Source organism: Balaenoptera borealis, assembly GCF_965194805.1.
Source record: "Balaenoptera borealis genome assembly, chromosome: 1".
Classification (NCBI taxonomy): domain Eukaryota; kingdom Metazoa; phylum Chordata; class Mammalia; order Artiodactyla; family Balaenopteridae; genus Balaenoptera; species Balaenoptera borealis.
The window spans coordinates 15,925,888-15,950,556 of record NC_138860.1 but is presented as its reverse complement, the minus strand read 5'-3'; the positions used below and the strand labels follow the sequence as shown (position 1 = coordinate 15,950,556).

General features: G+C 39.8%; 1 protein-coding gene across 6 annotated transcripts in view; it reads left to right on the top strand.

Annotated features, from left to right (window-relative positions):
- ESRRG (estrogen related receptor gamma) overlaps window positions 1-24,669 on the top strand; it is a 636,910-nt gene that overhangs the window by 284,634 nt on the left and 327,607 nt on the right. The window lies entirely within an intron of this gene.

Below are 24,669 nucleotides of genomic sequence, written 5' to 3'. Positions count from 1 at the left end.
AGCTGGTGACCAGTGAATTTCCAGGGTGAAGGACTCAGACTAAAAAATATTTAAAAGAAACGTTGCTTAAGTCTCAAGTAGACCAAGTATAAAGCACCCCTTTTGAGACACTTACTTTTTTCTCTTTGTTTTGAATCTTTATTGATTTATCTGGTAAACTTCTCAGCAGTAATACGTTCATCTAGTTCTTTCTTGATTGCTTCTCTTTCTTTTTTAAATTTATTTATTTATTTATTTATGGCTGTGTTGGGTCTTCGTTTCTGTGCGAGGGCTTTCTCTAGTTGTGGCAAGCGGGGACCACTCTTCATCGCGGTGCGCGGGCCTCTCACTATCGCGGCCTCTCTTGTTGCGGAGCACAGGCTCCAGACGCGCAGGCTCAGTAGTTGTGGCTCACGGGCTTAGTTGCTCCGCGGCATGTGGGATCTTCCCAGACCAGGGCTCGAAGCCGTGTCCCCTGCACTGGCAGGCAGATTCTCAACCACTGCGCCACCAGGGAAGCCCTGCTTCTCTTTCTTACTGACCATTCTGAGGTCCTTTTGTCAAGGTTTTAGCTGAGCCATTTAGTGATTCTTAATACTTCTTTATTATGCAAAGTTAAAATCAGTGTGGCCCAACTTTTTACCCTCTTTAAATGCTGTCTTCCTAATATTTGTCTTATTTGTTTCTATTATATTCAGGAAAAGATAAAAGGACCCTTCGTATGGGCAGTGAGAGATGCATACTTGTGCAATTTGGCAGACAGCAGTAGTTCTCTGATAAATTGCTGTATTTCAGAACTCATTTTGATGCCAAATCAGAAGAGCAGGAAATGTATCTTGTTGGCTTAAGGGGTCACACTGACTCAGAGCGGGCAGCTTTTGGCAATGAGTGGGCTCTCTGGAAAGTGCATTTATTCATTCTTTACAAAGAAATTATCTTTCTTGTTAGGCGTGGGTCTTAACCTTTCTTGCTTGTCATCCCAGGACTTCCAAGAAGAGTCTAGAAAAGTAAGATTATATCACAATATTTGATCAAGTATAAAATGCATTAGGTAAAAGCAAACTATCACATTGGTGGAGAGAATTTTACACACATCATATTAGTTCAGTAAACTACACACCTAACCACAGGCACATTACCACTCCACTACCTTTTGTATGTTCATATACAAATTTCTAGAAGGCCACTTTTCAAGACAAGATAAAACATCCATCGGCATTTCAGGTTTTAGTCTTGATAAAATGCACTGATATCGAAGCACTAAGATATTTACAAAGTGATATTTCCATAGATCTTTTTGACCCTTTTTAAAATGATCTTTTTTTTTTAATGTACAAATAGTGCTCACTCATATCACTTTTTTAAAAAAAAATTTGTTTTATATTGAAGCATAGTTGATTAACAGTGTTGTGTTAGTTTCAGGTGTACAGCAAAGTGATCCAGTTATATATATACATGTATCTGTTCTTTTTCAAATTCTTTTCCCATTTAGGTTATTACAGAATATTGAGCAGAGTTCCCTGTGCTATATAGTAGGTCCTTGTTGGTTATCTATTTTATTGTATTTTTATTTATTTATTTTAAAAATTTTTATTGGAGTATAGTTGATTTACAATGTTGTGTTAGTTTCAGGTGTACAGCAAAGTGAATCAGTTATATTGTACATATACATATATCCACTCTTTTTAGATTCTGACCCTTTCTTCCTTCATCAGTAGAATCAGTGAGAAGTAGAAAACCTATAATCAATACCATCAATCTTTCTCATTCCCATTTTGGAATACAGCAGGCTGTTTATTACATATTATAGGAAGAGTTTAATCCCTAGGGAAAATGATATATAATATACTCTTTTCATATTAAACTCTGCTACCTTTCATTTTGCATGTATTGAAATGTCTTAAAAATGTGCCTTCGATTATTGATAGAAAGGAGATAGAAACCCAGTAAATTACAAAATTATCAAACCAAAGATTCACATACATATGTCTGGTCACCAGATCTCATTGTCAGCCTATTTCCAGACATAATGCAATTTCTTGATGAGGTCTTTGTTTTGAAACTACCTGTGGTGCATTGAGTAGCAACTGCATCTCTTTTAAGGACGCAAATGTTAATGAACTTGATCCCAATCCCACCAAAAGTAATATGGTCTTAACATTAAGAATTCTTAAAATAACTAATGATTTAATGTTTTCTCCTGAAAAAAGAGGAAAGGTAATAAGGTAGCAATTATTGGAAAGTATATTGGGGTTGACAACATAGGTAAAAAGCTAAAACCCAGCTGCCATTTAATAGGTATCTTCACATTTCATTTTAGTTGGAAAAAAAGGCAAAAAGAGTGATTTTAAAGAAAATAATTCATTTGAAAGATGCTGATTATTTGGCCATCTACATTTTTAAACGGTGTATATATTTCTGTTTGAAATCTGAGTAAATATATTTAGCTCATTATAGACATAATAAAATGTTCTTTTAAACTGGTAAGTACGTCTTCTGGAAAGAGGCAAAATAAAATTCATTACACCTCTCAGAGACCCCATTTATTCAGAATGAAAATTTTGCAGGTATAATTAGAAAGATTCATAATAAATCATCTGCCCCAAAAGAAACTAAATAAGCTTCTTGCTGCTCTTGAAGAAGATACCTTCAATGTGTACAGTTAAGAGTCACGTCCTATTTTTAACTCAGGACATGATCTGGGAAAACTGTAGTGTGGCTGGCTTAATATTGCCCTTGTTTGTGTAAGCCTGTATTGAAGGAATCCAGACAACCTTCTAATGGGGAAGACACTGAAAGTTCAACTAAAGCAGTTGACATTTCTGAACGTTTAAGGAACATGGGCCTTTTTATTTTCTTTTTAATCTGTTTCCCAAATAATCGCTATCAAAGCTAGGTTTTCAAGCAGATTGTTCCTGATAGCCAATTCTGAAATGAAGCAGGAAGAATCCTTTTGATCTCTTGGGAGTAAACACTGTTCACAGATAACACCCAACAAGAGCATTTCTGTTCATGTGCTATCCAATTTAATATGAACAAGTGGAATTTGGGTTCAGCAAAGGATAAATAAATAAATAAATGAAAATCTCCTATAGGCTTTTGAACGAATAACTTTAAATATCAAAAGATAACGATTTGTATAGCATGGTTATATAATGCATTTTTTGTCTTCTGTTGGGTTCATGTGACGAATTTCAGCTGATAAGCCCCAGACTCTGGAGTCACTTGTCTGACTAGTTATTAAGATTAAGATAAGTACTAAGAACGAAAGATACAGTGCTTTGTACTACCTTTATGGGATTGGGCCACCTAGGATTCTGAGTGTAAACAATGAATTAGTTCACCCTGACTCCTTTCAAACCTGAGGTGAACGCTGTAAATATGGTGAAATATGATTGAAGCAGAGTATGAAGATTATATTTAATAGAAAATATTTTTTAAGTTAGCAAAAATCTTAACATGCATATAAAGGTCACAATAAGTTTATAGAAAAGAGATTTATTGTCTGATTTGTCTTGTTATACTGGTATTCAGAAATAAAGAGATAATGAATGGGTCATAGGTAGTCATAGCAGAAAGGCATTTTTCTCCTCATGAAAACATGCCAAGAGGAAAAAAAATACAAGACATTTAAGCGCATTTAGGGGACTTTAAGATGAAAGATATATGAGTAAAAAATATATTTCTAATGCATATTCAACACTAATATTGCCTATTAAATGCTTCTCCCTCATTTTTCCAAGAGTGACAAAAGTGCATGTGCTGTGCTTTAAAGCTGATGGAATGTTCCAGAAGTACACCAAACAGAGACACATATTTTCTGAAGTTCAGTCAATGATTCCCACTAAATATAGTAAATATGAGCTTTGCTGTAAATTGGTGGGCAACATTTCCAGCCCAGCAAAGTTTAACTGTCTCTGAGATCGCTGGAGAAGTGATAGAAAGGGGTAATTTAGCAAGCATCCCATAGCAACCTGCTGCGCGATGGAGAGCACTGGGTAGCTATTTATTTTTTTAATGAATTTAAAACTAGATGTATGGAAATGGTTTTATGAAATGTATACACTGCTGAACAGTTAACTGGTCCTTAGGGGTTAAGTTTAATTATCTGTGTGTATATCACTTTGAGCAGGGTGATCTGATGAGTCAAAAAACAAAACAAAACAAAAAAACAACCAAGAAGCTCCTATCTAGCTTTGTAAGGACTACTGAACACAACAAACTAGCTGCTCCAGCCTGCTGGTAGAGAGACAGTTCCCATGGTCATGGACGGCTCAGTCCACTTGGACTTGGAGACTTTTTAGGGCTCCATGGTTTTCTGCCTTTGCCATCCCAGAACCATATTTGGCAGAGGGAATGACCGAGTGTGGGGTGTGTTTCTGGACGCGAGGTCCCTCTCAACCAGGGTGATTTTTCCTCCCAGAGAACATTTGGCCATTTGTCTGGAGCCATTTTTGGTTGTTGCAGCTGAGCAGCTGCTACTGACATCTATTGGGTAGAGTTCAGAGATGCAGCTAAACACCCAGCAATGCACAGGGCAGGCCCCAACAACACAGAATGATCTGGCCCCAAAGCTCAGTGGTGCTGAGGTCAAAAAATGCTGTCCTGTTGCAACACTTTGAAACAGCATTTGTTTTTGATATTTTAAAAAATATAATAGCTGCAGAAGGAGGCAAGAAGGGAGTTGTCACCCTTTCACTCCCCAGACAGATTATTGTATTTTGGAGTTTTAGTGGGCAAAGTGTGTCTCCTGCCAACCAGATGCCCAGTGTCTGTATATGGACCCTTTAGCTCAACAGTTTTGATAAAAGGCCACAAATGAAGAGGCTTTGTACGACTTCGTCCCATAGTAGAATCGCAGACCTGGACAGGCCCAACTTAGGAAGACCCTGTGCTGAAGAATAATGAAAACTGCTCTGCTGATAAAGCAGCTTGGACTGAAATGACTCATGAGATTCATTCCAGCCCCATCATCCCTGATGGGTTGTGGGGAAAGGGGTGCATTTGTACAGTTAGGAAGAAAACACGACAAAATGCAAAAACAAAAAACAAAAACTGCACTTAGTTCCCTGAAGAAATTTATCTTAGGGATTAAAATGTATCCCTTTCCTTTCCACTCCAGTTAAATCATGGTTCCTTTTGAACTCCTTTGAGGCATTTCTTGAGATTCCATCTCTGCAGAGAATGAAGACAAATAGCAAAGAGGCTCTCCACCCCCATACAGCTTATTAAGTAAAACTAAAATTGGAACATAATGCCATGTGACAGTAGATTTATAGTGAAAATATAAGCATTTCTTGAAAACTTGAGACAGAAGACATTTATACCCTTATACATTTTCAAACTTTAATAATATCGTATCCTGGTAGCAGGCGTTGCACACAGAAGACCTTGATGTTCTGTAAGTGCATTTTCAACTCAGCCTTGTGGCTTAAGCAGTGGTCATAATATGTGATTACCAGCCCTCTTGTGTTGCTAATTTAAAAATAAAAAAGGAGTGGTCAGTCCTGCTGTTGATGGCCATTGAAATACTTACCTGGAATGAATATGGAATAATCAGACCAACTGTGTCTTTCCTTGGTTTGGTGACTGCACTGTTGCAGGCCTCCAGAAACTTGCGTTTTGCAACTGAATCTGTTATAAAAGATCTGTATTTTTTTTTAACATCTTTATTGGAGTATAATTGCTTTACAATGGTGTGTTAGTTTCTGCTTTATAACAAACTGAATCAGCTATACATATACATATATCCCCATATCCCCTCCTTCTTGAGCCTCCCTCCCACCCTCCCTATTCCACCGCTCTAGGTGGTCACAAAGCACAGAGATGATCTCCCTCTGCTATGCGGCTGCTTCCCACTAGCCATCTGTTTTACATTTGGTAGTGGATATATGTCCATGCCACTCTCTCACTTCATCCCAGCTTACCCTTCCCCCTCCCCATGTCCTCAAGTCCATTCTCTACATCTGCGTCTTTATTCCTGTCCTGCCCCTAGGTTCTTCAGAACCATTTATTTTATTTTATTATTTTTAGATTCCATATATATGTGTTAGCATACGGTATATGATTTTTTCTTTCTGACTTACTTCACTCTGTAAGACAGACTCTAGGTCCATCCACTTCACTACAAATAACTCAATTTCGTTTATTTTTATGACTAATATTCCAATGTACATATGTGCCACATCTTCTTTATCCATTCATCTGTCGATGGACACTTAGGTTGCTTCCATGTCCTGGCTATGGTAAATAGAGCTGCAGTGAGCATTATGGTACATGACTCTTTTTGAATTATGGTTTTCTCAGGGTATTTGCCCAGTAGTGGGATTGCTGGGTCATATAGTAGTTCTGTTTTTAGCTTTTTGAGGAACCTTCATATTGTTCTCCATAGTGGCTGTATCAATTAACATTCCCACCACCAGTGCAAGAGGTTTCCCTTTTCTTTACACCCTCTCCAGCATTTATTGTTTGTAGAATTTTTGATGATGGCCATTCTGACTGGTGTGAGGTGATACCTTATTGTAGTTTTGATTTGCATTTCTCTAATGATTAGTGATGTTGAGCATCCTTCATGTGTTGTTGGCAATCTGTATATCTTCTTTGGAGAAATGTCTATTTAGGTCTTCTGCCCATTTTTGGATTGGGTTGTTTGTTTTTTTGATATTGAGCTGCATGAGCTGCTTGTATATTTTGGAGATTAATCCTTTGTCCGTTGCTTTGTTTGCAAATATTTTCTCCCATTCTGAGGGTTCTCTTTTTGTCTTGTTTGTGGTTTCTTTTGCTGTGCAAAAGCTTTTAAGTTTCATTAGGTCCCATCTGTTTATTTTTGTTTTTATTTCCATTTCTCTAGGAGGTGGGTCAAAAAGGATCTTGCTGTGATTTATGTCATAGCATGTTCTGCCTATGTTTCCCTCTGAGAGTTTTATACTGTCTGGCCTTACATTTAGGTCTTAATCCATTTTGAGTTTATTTTTGTGCATGGCATTAGGGAGTGTTCTAATTTCATTCTTTTACATGTAGCTGTCCAGTTTTCCCAGCGCCACTTATTAAAGAGGCTGTCTTTTCTCCATTGTATATTCTGGCCTCCTTTATCAAAGATAAGTTGACCATATGTGCATGGGTTTAGCTCTGGGCTTTCTATCCTGTTCCATTGATCTATATTTCTGTTTTTGTGCCGGTACCATACTGTCTTGATTACTGTAGCTTTGTAGTATATTCTGAACTCAGGGAGCCTGATTCCTCCAGCTCCGTTTTTCTTTCTCAAGATTGCTTTGGCTATTCGCGGTCTTTTGTGTTTCCATACAAATTGTGGAAATTTTTGTTCTAGTTCTGTGAAAAAGGCCATTGGTACTTTGACAGGGATTGCATTGAATCTGTAGATTGCTTTGGGTAGTATAGTCATTTTCACAATGTTGATTCTTCCAATCCAAGAACATGGTGTATCACTCCATCTGTTTGTATCATCTTTAGTTTCTTTCATCAGTGTCTTATAGTTTTCTGCATACAGGTCTTTTGTCTCCTTATGAAGGTTTATTCCTATGTATTTTTTTCTTTTTGTTGCAATGGTAAATGAGAGTGTTTCCTTAATTTCTCTTTGAGATTTTTCATCATTAGTGTATAGGAATGCAAGAGATATCTGTGCGTTAATTATGTATCCTGCTACTTTGCCAAATTCATTGATTAGCTCTAGTAGTTTTCTGGTAGCATCTTTAGGATTCTATATGTATAGTATGAGGTCATCTGCAAACAGTGACCGTTTTACTTCTTCTTTTCTAATTTGGATTCCTTTTATTTCTTTTTCTTCTGTGATTGCTGTGGCTAAAACTTCCAAAACTATGTTGAATAATAGTGGTGAGAGTGGGCAACCTTGTCTTGTTCTTGATCTTAGTGGAAATGGCTTCTGTTTTTCACCATTGAGAACGATGTTGGCTGTGGGTTTGTCATATATTGCCTTTATTATGTTGAGGTAAGTTCCCTCTATGCCTGCTTTCTGGAGAGTTTTTATCATAAATGGGTGATGAATTTTTTTTTTTTTAATTTTTATGTTATTTATTTATTTATTTATTTATGGCTGTGTTGGGTCTTCGTTTCTGTGCGAGGGCTTTCTCTAGTTGTGGCAAGCGGGGGCCACTCTTCATCGCGGTGCGCAGGCCTCTCACTATCACGGCCTCTCTTGTTGCGGAGCACAGGCTCCAGACACGCAGGCTCAGTAATTGTGGCTCACGGGCCTAGCTGCTCTGTGGCATGTGGGATCTTCCTAGACCAGGGCTTGAACCCGTGTCCCCTGCATTAGCAGGCAGATTCTCAACCACCGCGCCACCAGGGAAGCCCCTGGGTGATGAATTTTATCGAAAGCTTTTTCTGCATCTATTGAGATGATCATATGGTTTTTCTCCTTCAGTTTGTTAATATGGTGTATCACATTGATTGATTTGTGTTTATTGAAGAATCCTTGCATTCCTGGGATAAACCCCACTTGATCATGGTGTATGATCCTTTTAATGTGCTGTTGGATTCTGTTTGCTAGTATTTTGTTGAGGATTTTTGCATCTATGTTCATCAGTGATATTGGCCTGTAGTTTTCTTTCTTTGTGACATCTTTGTCTGGTTTTGGTATCAGGGTGATGGTGGCCTCGTAGAATGAGTTTGGGAGTGTTCCTCGCTCTGCAATATTTTGAAAGCGTTTGAGAAGGATAGGTGTTAGCTCTTCTCTAAATGTTTGATAGAATTCGCCTGTGAAGCCACCTGGTCCTGGGCTTTTGTTTGTTGGAAAATTTTTAATCACAGTCTCAATTTCAGTGCTTGTGATTGGTCTGTTTATATTTTCTATTCCTTCCCGGTTCAGTCTCAGAAGGTTGTGCTTTTCTAAGAATTTGTCCATTTCTTCCAGGTTGTCCATTTTATTGGCGTAGAGTTGCTTGTAGTGATCTCTCATGATCCTTTGTATTTCTGCAGTGTCAGTTGTTACGTCTTTTTCATTTCTAATTCTATTGATCTGAGTCTTCTCCCTTTTTTTCTTATTGAGTCTGGCTAATGGCTTATCAATTTTGTTTATCTTCTCAAAGAACCAGCTTTTAGTTTTACTGATCTTTGCTATTGTTTCCTTCATTTCTTATTCATTTATTTCTGATCTGATCTTTATGATTTCTTTCCTTCTGTTAACTTTAGGGTTTTTTTGTTCTTCTTTCTCTAATTGCTTTAGGTGTAAGGTTAGGTTGTTTATTTGAGATGTTTCTTGTTTCTTGAGGTAGGATTGTATTGCTATAAACTTCCCTCTTAGAACTGCTTTTGCAGCATCCCATAGTTTTTGGGTCATCATGTTTTCATTGTCATTTCTTTCTAGGTATTTTTGATTTCCTCTTTGATTTCTTCAGTGATCTCTTGGTTATTTAGTAGTGTATTGTTTAGCCTCCATGTATTTGTATTTATTACAGATTTTTTTCCTGTAATTGATATCTAGTCTCATAGCATTATGGTTAGAAAAGATACTTGATACGATTTCAGTTTTCTTAAATTTACCAAGGCTTGATTTGTGACCCAAGATATGATATATCCTGGAGAGTGTTCCATGAGCACTTTAGAAGAAAGCGTAATCTGCTGCTTTTGGATGGAATGTCCTATAAATATCAATTAAGTCCATCTCTTGTTTAATGTATCATTTAAAGCTTGTGTTTCCTTATTTATTTTTATTTTGGATGATCTGTCCCTTGGTAAAAGTGGGGTGTTAAAGTCCCCTACTATGGTTGTGTTACTGTCAATTTCTCCTTTTATGGCTGTTAGCATTTGCCTTATGTATTGAGGTGCTCCTGTGTTGAGTGCATAAATATTTATAATTGTTATATCTTCTTCTTGGATTGATCCCTTGATCATTCTGTAGTGTCCTTCTTTGTCTCTTTTCTTTATTTTAAAGTCTATTTTGTCTGATATGAGAGTTGCTACTACAGCTTTCTTTTGATTTCCATTTGCATGGAATATCTTTTTCCATCCCCTCACTTTCAGTCTGTATGTGTTCCTAGGTCTGAAGTAGGTGTCTTGTAGACAGCATATATATGGGTCTTGTTTTTGTATCCATTCAGCCAGTCTATGTCTTTTGGTTGGAGCATTTAATCCATTTACATTTAAGGTAGTTATCGATATGTATGTTCCTATTACCATTTTCTTAATTGCTTTGGGTTTGTTATTATAAGTCTTTTCCTTCTCTTGTGTTTCCTGCCTAGAGAAGTTCCTTTAGCATTTGTTGTAGAGGTGGTTTGGTGGTGCTCAATTCTCTTAGCTTTTGCTTGTCTGTAAAGGTTTTAGTTTCTCCATCAAATCTGAATGAGATCCTTGCTGGGTAGAGTAAACTTGGTTGTAGATTTTTCCCTTTCATCACTTTAAATATGTCCTGCCAGTCCCTTCTGGCTTGCAGAGTTTCTGCTGAAAGATCAGCTGTTAACCTTATGGGGATTACCTTGTATGTTAATTGTTGCTTTTCCCTTCCTGCTTTTTAATATTTTTTCTTTGTATTTTAATTTTTGATAGTTTGATTAACATGTGTCTTGGCATGTTTCTCCTTGGATATATCCTGTATGGGACTCTCTGTGCTTCCTGGACTTGATTGACTATTTCCTTTCCCATATTAGGGAAGTTTTCAACTATAATCTCTTCAAATATTTTCTCAGTCCCTTTTTTTTTCTCTTCTTCTTCTGGACCCCTATAATTTGAATGTTGGTGCATTTAATATTGTCCCAGAGGTCTCCGAGATTGTCCTCAATTCTTTTCATTCTTTTTTCTTTATTCTGCTCTGTGGTAGTTATTTCTACTATTTTATCTTCCAGGTCACTTATCCCTTCTTCTGCCTCCATTATTCTGCTATTGATTCCTCTAGAGAATTTTAAATTTCATTTATTGTCTTGTTCATCATTGTTTGTTTGCTCTTTAGTTCTTCTAGGTCCTTGTTAAACGTTTCTTGTATTTTCTCCATTCTATTTACAAGTTTTTGGATCATCTTTACTATCATTTCTCTGAATTCTTTTTCAGGTAGACTGCGTATTTCCTCTTCATTTGTTTATTCTTGTGAGTTTTTACCTTTCTCCTTCATCTGCTGTGTATTTCTCTGTCTTTGCATTTTTCTTAACTTACTGTGTTTGGGGTCTCCTTTTCACAGGCTGCACGTCGTAGTTCCCATTGTTTTTGGTGTCTGTCCCCTGTGGCTAAGGTTTGTTCAGTGGGTTGTGTAGGCTTCCTGGTGGAGGGGACTGGTGCCTGTGTTCTGGTGGATGAGGCTGGATCTTGTCTTTCTGGTGGGCCACGTCGTGTGGTGTGTTTTGGGGTGTCTGTGAACTTATTATGATTTTAGGCAGCCTCTCTGCTAATGGGTGGGGTTGTGTTCCTGTCTTGCTAGTTGTTTGGCATAGGGTGTCCAGCACTGTAGCTTGCTGGTCATTGAGTGGAGCTGGGTGTTATCATTGAGATGGCGATCTCTGGGAGAGCCTTTGCTGTTTGATATTACGTGGTGCCAGGAGGTTCCTGGTGGACCAATATCCTGAACTCAGCTCTCCCAGCTCAGAGGTTCAGGCCTGGCACCCGGCCAGAGCACAAAGGCCCTGTCAGCCGCATGGTTCAGAAGAAAAGGCAAGAAAAAAAAAAAAAGAAAGAAGGAGAAAATAAATAAATAAAATTATTAAAATAGAAAAAATTATTAAAAATAAAAAAGTAATAGAAAAAGAGAAGGAAATAAGAGAGCAACGAAACCAAAAAAACAAATCCACCAATGATAACAACCGCTGAAAACTATATATATATAAAAGAAAAAAAGGACAGTCAGAACCCGAGGACAAATGGCAAAAGCAGAACTATACAGGCAGAATCACAGAAAGAAGCATACACATACACACTCAGAAAAAGAAAAAAAGAAAAAATATATATATATATATTTTTAAAAAAGAAGAGAGCAACCAAATCAATGAACAAATATACCAATGATAATAAGCTCTAAATACTAAACTAAGATAAACATAAAACCAGAAACAAATTAGATGCAGAAAGCAAACCCCAAGTCTATAGTTGCTCCCAAAGTCCACCTCCTCAATTTGGGATGATTCGTTGTCTATTCAGGTATTCCACAGATGCAGGTACATCAAGTTGATTGTGGAGATTTAATTCGCTCCTCCTGAGGCTGCTGGGAGAGATTTCTCTTTATTTTCTTTGTTCGCATAGCTCCTGGGGTTCAGCTTTGGATTTGGCCCCACCTCTGCGTGTAGGTCAACTGAGGACGTCTGTTCCACACCCAGACAGTACGGGGTTAAAGTAGTAGCTGATTAGGGGGCTCTGGCTCACTCAGGCCGGGGGGAGGGAGGGGTATGGATGCGGGGCGAGCCTGTGGCAGCAGAGGCCAGCGTGACATTGCAACAGCCTGGGGTGCGCCGTGTGTTCTCCCGGGGAAGTTGTCCCTGGATCACAGGACCCTGGCAGTGGTGAGCTGCACATGCTCCCGGTAGGGGACGTGTGAATAGTGACCTGTGCTTGCACACAGGCTTCTTGGTGGCTGCAGCAGCAGCCTTAGCGTCTCATGCCCATCTCTGGCATCTACGCTGATAGCCGCAGCTCGCGCCCATCTCTGGAGCTCTTTTAGGCAGTGCTCTGAATCCCTTCTCCTCGCGCACCCGGAAACAATGGTCTCTTGCCTCTTAGGCAGTTCCAGACTTTTTCCCAGACTCCCTCCCGGCTAGCTGTGGCGCAGTAGCCCCCTTCAGGCTGTGTTCACGCAGCCAACCCCAGTCCTCTCCCTGGGGTCTGACCTCCGAAGCCCAACCCTCAGCTCCTAGCCCCTGCCCGCCCTGGCGGGTGAGCAGACAAGCCTCTCGGGCTGGTGAGTGCTGGTTGGCACCGATCCTCTGTGCGGGAATCTCTCCGCTTTGCCCTCTGCACCCCTGTTGCTGCGCTCTCCTCGTGGCTCCAAAGCTCCCCCCGACCCCGCCACCCGCAGTCTCTGCCTGCGAAGGCGTTTCCTAGTGTGTGGAAACCTTTCCTCCTTCACGGCTCCCTCCCACTGGTGCAGGTCCCGTCCCTATTCTTTTGTCTTGTTTTTTCTTTTTTCTTTTGCCCTACCCAGGTACATGGGGAGTTTCTTGCATTTTGGGAGGTCTGAGGTCTTCTGCCAGCATTCAGTAGGTGTTCTGTAGGAGTTGTTCCACATGTAGATGTATTTCTGATGTATTTGTGGGGAGGAAGGTGATCTCCACGTCTTACTCCTCCGCTATCTCAAAGGCCTCCCCAAGATCTGTATTTTTTAATTTTATCTTTTTATTGAAGCATAGTTGATTTACAATGTTGTGTTAATCTCTGCTGTACAGCAAAGTGACTCAGTTGTACACATATATACATTCTTTTTTTATATTCTTTTCCATCATGGCTTATCCCAGGGTGTTGAATATAGTTCCCTGTACTGTACAGTAGGACCTTGTTGTTTATCCATTCCATATATAATAGTTTGCATCTGCTAACCCCAAACTCCCAATCCACCCCTCCCCCACATCACCTCCCCCTTGGCAACCACAAGTCTGTTCTCTATGTCTGTGTGTCTGTTTATGTTTCATAGGTAAGTTCATTTGTTTCATAATTTAGATTCCACATATAAGTGATATTATACGGTATTTGTCTTTCTCTTTCTGATTTACTTTACTCAGTATCATAGTCTCTAGGTCCATCCATGTAGCTGCAAAGGGCACTATTTCATTCTTATTTATGGTGAATAGTATTGCATTGTATATATATACCATATCTTCTTCATCCATTCCTCTGTCGATAGAGATTTAGGTTGTTTCCATGTCTTGGCTATTGTAAATAGTGCTATGAACATAGGGGTACATGTATCTTTCTGAATTAGAGCTTTGTCTGGATATATGCCCAGGAGTGGTATTGTTGGATCATATGGTGATTCTATTTTTAGTTTTCTGAGGAACCTCCATACTGTTTTGCGCAGTGACTGCACCAACTTACATTCCCATAGAAGGTCTATCTTTGAAGACAATTGCATAAAGAGATTGTCAAATGAAACTGAAGACCCAAGCTCAGCCTTATCTGAGCCTCAGTTTCTCTCCTTTTTGAGGATTGTTAATTGGGTGAGGACTCCCTTAAATTACTAAATAAATAATTTTGCTATTGTGAAAAATCAAGCAAGAAACCATATTGGAGATCACCAGTGGGTGTAAAAAAATCTGTGATAGGTGTTCACACCCTTTTTTGACTCAGTTATTCCTGAGAAATCCTGAGAAAGCATCAGAGCTCTAGATCACAGGTTGGGATGGGAAACCACTGTCCTGGGACCAAATCCTGTCCAATGCCTATTTTTGTAAATAAAGTTTTATTGGAATACAGTCACAGCCATTTATCTGCATATTGCCTATAACTGGAGTGGAATTGAATAGTGACCATATATCTTGAAAAACCTAAAATATTGACTATCTGGCCCTTTACAGGAAAAGTTTGCTAACCCCTCAAGACAAAGACATATGTTTATTGTTTCCTTGTTTATAAACAGAAGTATATTTTATTATAGAGCATTGTTAACTAAATGGCAATACATCCCTCTAGCGAGATACTCTGTTCTAAATATTCTGTGGTGCCCAAATGTTTCTCAAGAATCTGAAGACATGGAAATAGTTTCATGGTACAGTAAGTGGGAAAAAGTAGGCTTGTAAACTGTATCTAAAATAAGATATTAACTATGTAAAGATGTCCAAAGAGAATAGACTAAATGCAAACAAACCACCAATTAGTTATTTAGGGATGGTAACATTATGGGTAATTAAATTTTTTTTCTTTGTATATGATCTAAATTTTCTGCTGTATTTTTGAAATAAAGTTTCTTTTACTGTCAGGAATAAAAAAAGTCTAAATGATTATGGTAAAAGGAAGGAAGGGAGGGAGGGAGGGACGGAGGGAGGGAGGGAAAGGAAGGAAGAGAAAGGAAGGAAAGAAAAGAAAAGAAGAGGCACGGGGAATCCTGCCTTAGATTGTTTCCTTCTCGGAACAGTGGAAACCCGGTTTCCATCTCCGTCCTCCCAGAGCAGGGAGGAGCAGAGACACCCCAGGTGGAAGGCACATCACTTTCCCAGGAGAATGGGGTCATGTTCACTACTAGTGCCTGCTGTTGCTTTTTACATCCAGAAATTTATCAGATTAGCTTAAGTCTAAGAGTAGAGACTTGAGAGAATGTGATACCTGAACTTGGATGTTTTTGGAGACGCACAAGGATGAGTCAGAAAGTTCCAGAAGTGGAGTGTTTTAGGGGAAGGGGAAAACTTGAGTTAGTTACTGAGAGGAGGCCACTGGGTGCTTTGGGGTAGAGTAAGGGGAGCAGTACAGTTTAGAAGCAGGGAAACAGCACAGAACAGAAGATCGGAAGCAGCTCTGACAGGCATCACCTATTTCCCAATTTTGCCCAGAATCAGCTTTGCTGAGTCAGACTTTTTTTTTTCCAGTCTTTCTTTGTCTCCCCACCAAAGCTGATGACAACTACCGTAACCAACTTGGTCTTTCTATAGGGGGTGGAATAAATTACACTATATGAATGTTATCCTTATATTAGATTCTTTATTGCATTGCTAGTAACATTAGGTGAAGAAAATGTGCATCACCTGTGACCCTATTCTGATAAAGGCTCTTGCATATTTGACTATCTTTGGTTGAATTAAATTCATTCACATTTAGCAAATATTTATGGCACTGCTTCTACGTGCCAAATGCTATTCTTAGCACTGAAGACACCAAGGTGAACAAGACAGAAGAACATTGTTCTGCCCTCTTATCCTTGAGTAATAGGATAGGGAAATAGACAATAAACATGTACATACATACATGTATGCATGCATATACTATTTCAGATATTGATAAGTGATAGGAAGATGATAAAACAAGGTAATAAGCTAGTGACTCTGAGGATGGGCTGGGAAAGTCCTACTTTAGTTAAGAGTCATCTGGGGCGTCTTCTGTGGTGAAAACATTTGATCTGAGCTGGGAATAAGGAAGCAGAATCAACCATGCAAAAATTCAGTTTCATTCAACTAAACAAATATTTAATTGTGCCAGGTACTGTCTGGTCACTTGGGCTATAGTAGTGAATGAAACGAAGTCCCTGCTTGTTTGGAGTTGTCATTTGTTTGTGTGTGTGTGTATGTGTGTGCATGCATACATGCATGGTGCATATATTACTATTTGTGCACACACACACACACACACACACACTATGCTATGAAGAAAGGTAAAGCAGGATGAGAGAGAGCATATGACTTGAGTAGGATGGAACGCCTGAGTGTTATTTTATGACAGAGCCAGAGTAGTACAATACATAGTAACACAATACAAACCTGTAAGTTCGTAGGTGAGTAGAAACCTGGAGAAAGTTAGGGCAATGTTTCAGAGTAGAGTTTCCAAGCAGCGAGCAGGCTTTAATGGAGGGGAAGAGGAGCTTGGTGTGTTTGGATGACAGGGAGAAGGGCCATGAGGCCAGAGCTCCGTGCATAGGAGAGAGGTCGAATATGGCATCAGATTGAGCAGGGTAGAGTGTGTCAGCCTTTTAGACTAAGGTGAGAAGTGCAGATTTTATTCACTTTATCATAAGCAAGTCTGGGGTGGTTTGGAGCCACGGAGTGATGCCATGCGATTTCCCCTAAGTTGAGTGACTTAGTAGAGATAAAAAAAGATGGTTCCCGTATTTATTTTAGCATTTAAAATATTCAGACAATGCCCAGTTATCCAGTTCTCCCCTTATCAGAACTTTTACTTAAACTGACCTGAGAAAGAATGAAAGATTTAGGGAGGATCTGTGTCTTAATACCCCAGGCTTGTGATCAATTTCAGGTGTATCCTCTGTGTTCTTAAAGAGGTTCATCTGGCTGGAAGGAAGAAGCAGAAGGACTCTTCCTCTCCTTTTTCCCCTCCCCTCATTCCCTTAGTTTTATTAAGAAAATAATTGTAGTTTCATCTCCTAAGCACTGCATATTAAGATAACAAGCCAAAGGAGAAAGCACCCAAACAGTGTGTGAGGTAAAATTAGGACAATACTTGGATTCCTGAGGGCTGTAATTAAATCTATCTGGATTTAAAAAGAGTTATTTCAATTTGGATTTATGTTGCAAGGAAACAAAAAAGGAAGAAAGAATGGGAAAGTGACATACCGCTGAAAGAACTCTTAATTCCAATGTATTCAACTCACCCATCAGAAGAAATGGCATTAATTTAAGGTACCCAATTACAGTAATGTGGTTCAGAGCACCTCAATAGGTGTTTCAATCTCAAGCCAGGACTAACATTTGTAATCCTTTAAATGCACTTAAGAAATTGATGTTACAGCCCCACAATCTGTTAGGGGCCTTGCTTGCTAGATGATTGCAAAGTATCCCACCATTAATTGGATCATCAGAATGTGATCCGCGTCCTGGTCCCTGGATTATGGAAGACTGACTCTGCTCTGACGTGTTGAACCAGAAGCTCCTTTTGCTAGAGATTTTGACCCTTAATGTAGATAAGTGGTATTTTTCATCAATCTTAGCTTGCATTAAAAAAGGGGAAATGTCAATTCAGTGTGGGGCATTTAACTTAATTCAACATCTTTTAATTTAATACCTTGGAAAAGTTGGTCTCTCCGACCTGCCTCACACCGCTGATGGAACGTTTTGTAAAGCCCTGTTGAAAAAGGTGATCTTCCATTCGTTAATAAAATCACAATTTTGAAACTCCCTGCTTTTCCTGTTATTGTTGCAAAAAAAAAAAAAAGATTCATAAAACTCAGGAAAAACAGAACAAAACACAACTTTATTTCTTAATAGGTCCTTTTGTCAGGACAGGGTTGAAAAGATGCATGGAAACAAAAATTTAAAAACAGGAGAACAGCCTGTCTCATCTGTCTCCTCTTTTCATCCTTGTTTAAGCTGTGAAGCAATGAGGTGGTCTGTTTGACCGCCTGGTCATCATGAGTTGAGGACAAGGTAATTTTATTCCTTTCAAGGCGGAAAGAAAGAAGAATGAATCACTACTAGTGTTTGTTCACTAGCATGGTTTTTTGATGGTGCATATTTCACAGGTATAAAGTCTGGATTCCAGTTGAGTGGGTTTTTATGAAATTCCACCAGGTCAAAGAAGAATACCACCCCTGCATTTGTGTATGTTAGCTCACATCTGGCACATGAGGCAATAAAGCAGTCTTCAGCCAGCTTTTACGTCTTCAAAGTTTTACGGGATAAATACAATGTCAAATCCATAGCACTTTGCTTCTTGGATTAGTAGTAGTGCTTTCTCGTCAATGGATAGATAAAGATGCACGTCTTCCTATGAAAACCATTTACAACTGGTAAAATGGACAGTTTAGTCTCTGCCTGGGTTATCTTGTAAGCGCATCACATACACGTAATTGGAGTCCTAGGTGACAGTTGGGTTGGTGCTGCATCTCCAGGCAGGAAGTCCATCTGCCTCTCGCTTTAAGGATACTGAGGGTTGGAGAGAGAAGTGGAATTTGTGACAGAGTACTCTGCTGGCTTCTGATGCTCCGAAGACAAATAGAATCTCAGCCATAGTTGCCCTGGTGTCCCTTTGCGACAGCTTTCATTTCAGACTTCCACGTGGCCCTTTCCTAACGGGATCCCTTGACAGTGAGCGCCATGCAAGCGCAGGATGGATGGGGGAAGTCACGACCTTACATAGAACTGGGCCCCATGGATAGGGTTATGGCATAGATTTCCTAAGCAAGACTGTCCTACATCAAGAATTATCTTTGCTTGTGGGGTGTTCTGTTTTAGTCATTCTTGCCAGTATGAATAGTGGAGAAAAATATCTTCTGGCTTTACTTCGTTCAATCTGGCAATGAGCTTCCAGACAAATTAATTTTATTCTCTTTAATGGCCAAAAATCTATTTTATATTAAGAGGGTTTCTTAATTTAAGTTTGAAAAATGAAAACTAGATATGAAAACTGGACCTCAATATGAGAAATATGTTCCTTTTGTAAAAAATCGTCTGTACCATTCTAAGCCCAGATATTTTCTTCTTGTTTTTCATTTGAAAATATAAAGATTAATTTAAAAAAAAAAGTTAGATTTGCACTACTTGTTGAACCTGGATAAACTAGCTTGTGCATTTCCCAAAGGTTTTATGTTAGAACCAGACCCCTGCCTTTTTGGTTTTTATTCCAAGCTATGAGCACATATGCCCCTGCAGGGAGTTAAGAGGTGTGAGCATGATAAAGTGAAACTGCCATAAGCTACCAGTCTAATTGTTTCAGGTTTCCACCTGGCCTTCCACTGTCCTGAGGAGGCATTCTTTTTAGCTGCTCTCCAAAGTGGGGCAGCAAAATGCTCCCAGACCTTGTTCCTTCATGTTAAAATTCCATCCTAAATGAAGCTGGCAGCTGTTTTTGCCCAGTGTTATGGACCTCTACACTTTCCTTCCTGATTGAATTCCTCTAGAATCCCCCAGGACAAGCACAGTGTGCAAACCAGCGTCGACCAGACTGCTAGCCCCTGAGTTAAAGACTGAGATGTTTACCCTGAAGACAGGACTGTTTCTGTGCTCTTAGACTCCTAAGAGGGGGAAAGGACTGCTGGGAGGCCATTGATGGGAGTCTACCCTGAGCGTCTGTTTCTTCCACTTCCTCTCCCTCTCCCTTTATCTCTATCCCTATCTCTATCTCTATCTCCATCCCCATCCCCATCATCTCCATCCCCATCCCCATCCCCGTCTCCATCTCCGTCTCTCTCTCTCTCTCCCCTCCCTACTTCTTCTCCTCCTATTGCCCCTTCTCCAGAAATTAGAAAAAAATCCTATTTAATTTAAAGATCCACGATACCCTTTAACAAAGAGGCTACCCATTCAATTTTGGATCAGTTGGTGATAACTATAACTGTTTACCAATTATTTCAACCTTAAGGAAATGCTGTTTACAGTAAACGTAGGTGGTTAGAGCACGGTGAATTGAGGCCAAAGTCATGTATTCTACCCCTGTCTAGGCCAGTCATTCTTTTTTAGTAATGTCACAGTATTCTTCTAAAATGCGTTCAACGTCTTAACAACGTGTGCCTCTAGTTGCAGTGTTATCAGAAAAAGGAGGTGTCAGGGTTTCAAAGTCATTATCAAAACTGAGGAGAAAAATGAGAGTGTACATGTGCTGATTGTTAGTTAGTGGTATGATCTTCATATACTAAAGACAGCAGTTCTGTAGATTGAAAAACAAACCAATTGTTGATGTCATACCACTGCTTCTTTCATCCATTACCGGAATCAGAACCAATTTTCATCTGATGACAATGAGTAATTATGATATGAATAAATGGGAAATGAGCTCATTCTTTCTTTTCCATATCTGATTTCAGGGGCTCAGATAGGAGGCAGGTCCAAGGAAGGAGAAAGGTGTTTCATCGGTGGGTATAGAAAAAAAGCAAAAGCTAGCTGTAGAAGTGGCTTTGGTCTTCATTTCATGCCTTCTCAGGTACAATTAAATGAAGAGATAATTTTGGGGAAACAGACTTAAAAAAAGCTCATCTCCCAAGCCTGGGTTGTAGTAGGGCTTTTAGCCATATGCCACCTATATCTACTCTCCCTATATGAAAAAAAAAAAATATCCCTGCAATGTAAAGTTTCTGGAAGCCGGCTGACCTTGTAACCTACTTTCTAAGAAGTCTGCGCCCATAACTGTTAGACAAAAATTCATCTCAGCACTTTTAAAATTGTGAGTCTTACAAAGGACAGCTCCCAGCCCATCCCACAGGTCATGTTTCCTCTCGTTGGTGCCCACCGTGCTGGATGCTGCGGTCGAAGTTCATGGCTGAGGACCCCATCAGCCTGCTTTTTAGCTTCCTGTTGCCTCTCAGGATGATTCCTCAGCCCACAATATCAAATTCTCTTGACCACCTGGTGACTAGAGGGAACCTTTGGGTCCAAGGCACAAACCCATCATTGGCTTACCCCGGGATTTGCCAGTCTTCAATCACCGATTCCCCCAGTAATGGTGATTAGACATCAGCACATTCATTCAAGCAGGAAATGGCAGTTTTAGTATTCTAAAAATCAGAGATGTCTATGGAAAGGGTTACTGTTTTCAAAGTAAAATGTATCTTTAAAAAATTTATTTATTTATTTATTTATTTATTTATGGCTTTGTTGGGTATTCGTTGCTGCACGCGGGCTTTCTCTAGTTGTGGCGACCGGGGGCTACTCTTCGTTGCAGTGCGCGGGCTTCTCATTGTGGTGGCCTCTCTTGTTGTGGAGCACGGGCTCCCGGTGCGTGGGCTTCAGTAGTTGCGGCATGCGGGCTCAGTAGTTGTGGCTCGCGGGCTCTAGAGCGCAGGCTCAGTACTTGCGGCGCACGGGCTTAGTTGCTCCACGGCATGTGGGATCTTCCCGGACCAGGGCTCAAACCCGTGTTCCCTGCATTGGCCGGTGGATTCTCAACCACTGAACCACCAGGGAAGTCCCTTCAAAGTTAAATGTATCTTTACTTGAGGGCTGGACCAATGCTTTGTCATAGAGTAGTTTATTTGGTATTTCTTCTTATTAGGAGGTGGTCTCATGCTTGATCTGCCCAGCACTAAAGCTTGGAAGCATTTGCCTTTTCTTCTCTGAGTGTGTGTGTGTGTGTGTGTGTGTGTATGTGTGTACCTGTGTATCTAGCAGCCTGTGTTATCTGGGATTATCATTCTTAGTTATTTCTCTTCTCTCCCCCTATTCTATCTCTGCCACTCAAACCAACTTCAGCCATCTACCAGCTCTCGTTGGAGATAATAGCCTCTCTTTTTTGCCATCGTCTTGTCATGTTCGATTCGGCTGCACGAGGATTTCAGATTAGCCAAAACGTTTGCCTGCTGAGCTAACTCTGCTGCCACGGTGTGTCACGGAACCACCGCAGCCCTTGAGACTTTTTTGATATTGATGATTGCTCAGAAAAAAATAAGAAATGGTTGGTGGCCATTGTTAAACCACTCCATGCCAAGCCCCTTTTATACAACAGAAAGGGCCAAGGAGGAAGACCACCTGCCTTCCTGCTGCCTGGCTGGTTGTCCCGTTGTGCTGGTGCCAGTCTCCTGATGGGAGATTATGGGCTTGCTTGGCCTGTGATTGTAGAAATAAAAACAGTAAAAAAGGAAAATAAAATAATAAGGGATGTGCAGTTAAATTCAATGACTTACTGCTGATGGGTTTTAACTCACTGGAGAGAGAGGAACCTAATTTTCTTATTCCATTGTATTCTCCCTGGCCTCAAGTTCACTTATTGGAGAGACTAACAGAACTGATTCTTGCCATGCAAAGCTCACAGGCATAGTCACAATAAAGTAAACTACAGGATGAGGAAGTTTTTTGTTTCTAAAATGATTTGCTGTTAGTACGTCTGAGTTGGGGTTTCATGTTATCACAAACTTACCAGATACCTTCATTATTTTTGTTAGGTTTGAAAATCAGTCTGGCGATAAAAATTTATTTCTAATATTCCAATCCAGATTTTTGTTAAAATAGCAACATTGGCTGCTTCCTTCACTCTGTATAAGCAGGACATAGAACTCCCAGAATATTACACTTGTTTGGGAGGCAAATACATAATTGAGCATGCACATTTTTTAAAAAAAACTCTCCTGTTTGAAACAATGTGACTCAATTGAGCTAAAGCCACATGATTCTAGAACAATGGGATAAAAAGTAGACACTTCAATAAATCAAGTAGTTATTTTGTTTGCAAGACATCAAAGAATTTCTTTAGCTACATTCTCTCATTAAATGTTGTAAGTATCACCGCCTTATATTTTTTGAGCTTTGACCTTTTACATGACTCCTGTTACTGGTAGCTCAGGTACTTCTTTTAAAAGACTAGAAGTTGTCCCTCACTTCATCTTGCCACTCTTTTCCATTGTCAAGTTAATCAGAGCTTCAGGCAGCTTTTCTCCTCTCCCATCTCTGGTGAGAAGCGTCTTTCTGCCTAAGCTGATCCTGGTCCTTGCTATGTTTTCTAAGATTCAACTCCATTAGTTAGTCTCTCCAACATGCTGGATTCTTCCACCGCCAACAACGCCTTTCCTACTGTAGGGGAAAAAAAAGCAAACAAACAACTTTCCCAACACCTTGATAACTGCTCGGATAGCTGCCTGGCTTTTCTCATTTCCTTCACCATCAACTTTCTCATAAAATGTTTCCGGGACCGGATCTCCATAGAGTCGTCACAACCTGCTCCTTGACCCCTTGTGATCTGGTGCTGCCTCACCACTGCCCTTCAATTGCTGCCCCTTTCCCTGCAAAAGGTCAGTTTTTGGAGCACTCACTCTATGCACGGCATTGCTTGAGGTTAGTGAAGAATTCTGGGCCAGTCAGTTGTGAGGCTTCAGAGCAAAGTGGTGAAGAATCAGGAATATGTGGACACTATTGTCTCTGTGTTAGTGCAGTGATGGCCTTTCAGTCATTCAGTCCTGCCCCTCCTCTCTTGAATCATGGTGGGTGACCTACAGGGAAAAAGTGAAATTACATTAGAAAGTGAAGATAGCGGTGAAGGAACTAGGAAAAAGTATAATGAACTGAAATAGACTTGTCTTCCCCAGACTTTGGTATGTTGGGGTACACCATCAGATGGGATAATTTACTCTATTAGTTAATATGACCATTTTACCAGATCAGCTTGTGGGCTTTCATTCCAGGAGTTGTCAGTTGCTCCTCAGGCCCCGGCTGTTTATGCAAAGGGTTCTATACTTGACCCTGAAGCAGGATGACATTTCAGTAGGAAACTTCTCTCTCTCTCCTGGATTAGGAGAATGATGCTTGTGTTTTCCACCTACGGTAGGATCCTGGCCAAAACTAACAGTCGAAAGGAACTTTCCATTCAGCTTAGGAGTTTCAATGTTGAGCAAGAAGGAATTCCCCATAATTGTTCTTTTTCTGTATGGTGTTTCACTTTTTTGCTAAAGGAGCCCCTGTTCTTGAGTAGAGATGGTGGTAGCTTTACAAATAAGGGGGGGAAATCAAAATGATATTAAATGCACAAGGATATCAAAAGAGCGATTTCACGGTTCTTGCTTATAGAGACGAATGCACCGTCTTGTTTTGCGTTCGTTTATTGCCACTTATGCAGCGTGAGAGAGCCCCAAGGGCCCTGTGTACACCTTGGTCTCCATGTAGCAAAATTAAGTACAAAGAATCATTTGCAGACACTGGCAGCTCTCGGCTGACCCCCCAGGCGAAGGGTAGAAGCAACCTGGGAAAAAAGAACAGTGGATCAGTCTTCTAACTTTAAAAAATGTGTATATGTATTTCTCAGATAAGTGCCCACTGAATAGCAAATATCTTTCTCATCATATTGGGCTTATTTCTACCCCATCTCTGACCAGGTCCTACATTTAAAAACCCAGGAAGGTCTTAGCAATAATAATTAGTCCTGGTTTTCCTAAATTCATTGCCTGGAAAATTGTCTGTGCATGACCCAGAATTAACTATATCCAAATGTGTATTACGTGTGTACTGGGTGAGAATGATCTAAATTTGTTACCTAATAGTTTACCTTAGGTAATTTCAGATGTCTTTACTGTTTCTGTTATTGTTTAGTAATAAAATTTAAGTCTTTTTCTCTCTCTCTCCTTGTTGAATGAGGCAGAAAAACCCTTGTTTTCCCCAGAGTTCTGTCTCCTCAGGCTTCATTTGGTAAAGGCAAGTTCAGATTAGATAATTTTAGTTCTTTATGTGGAGC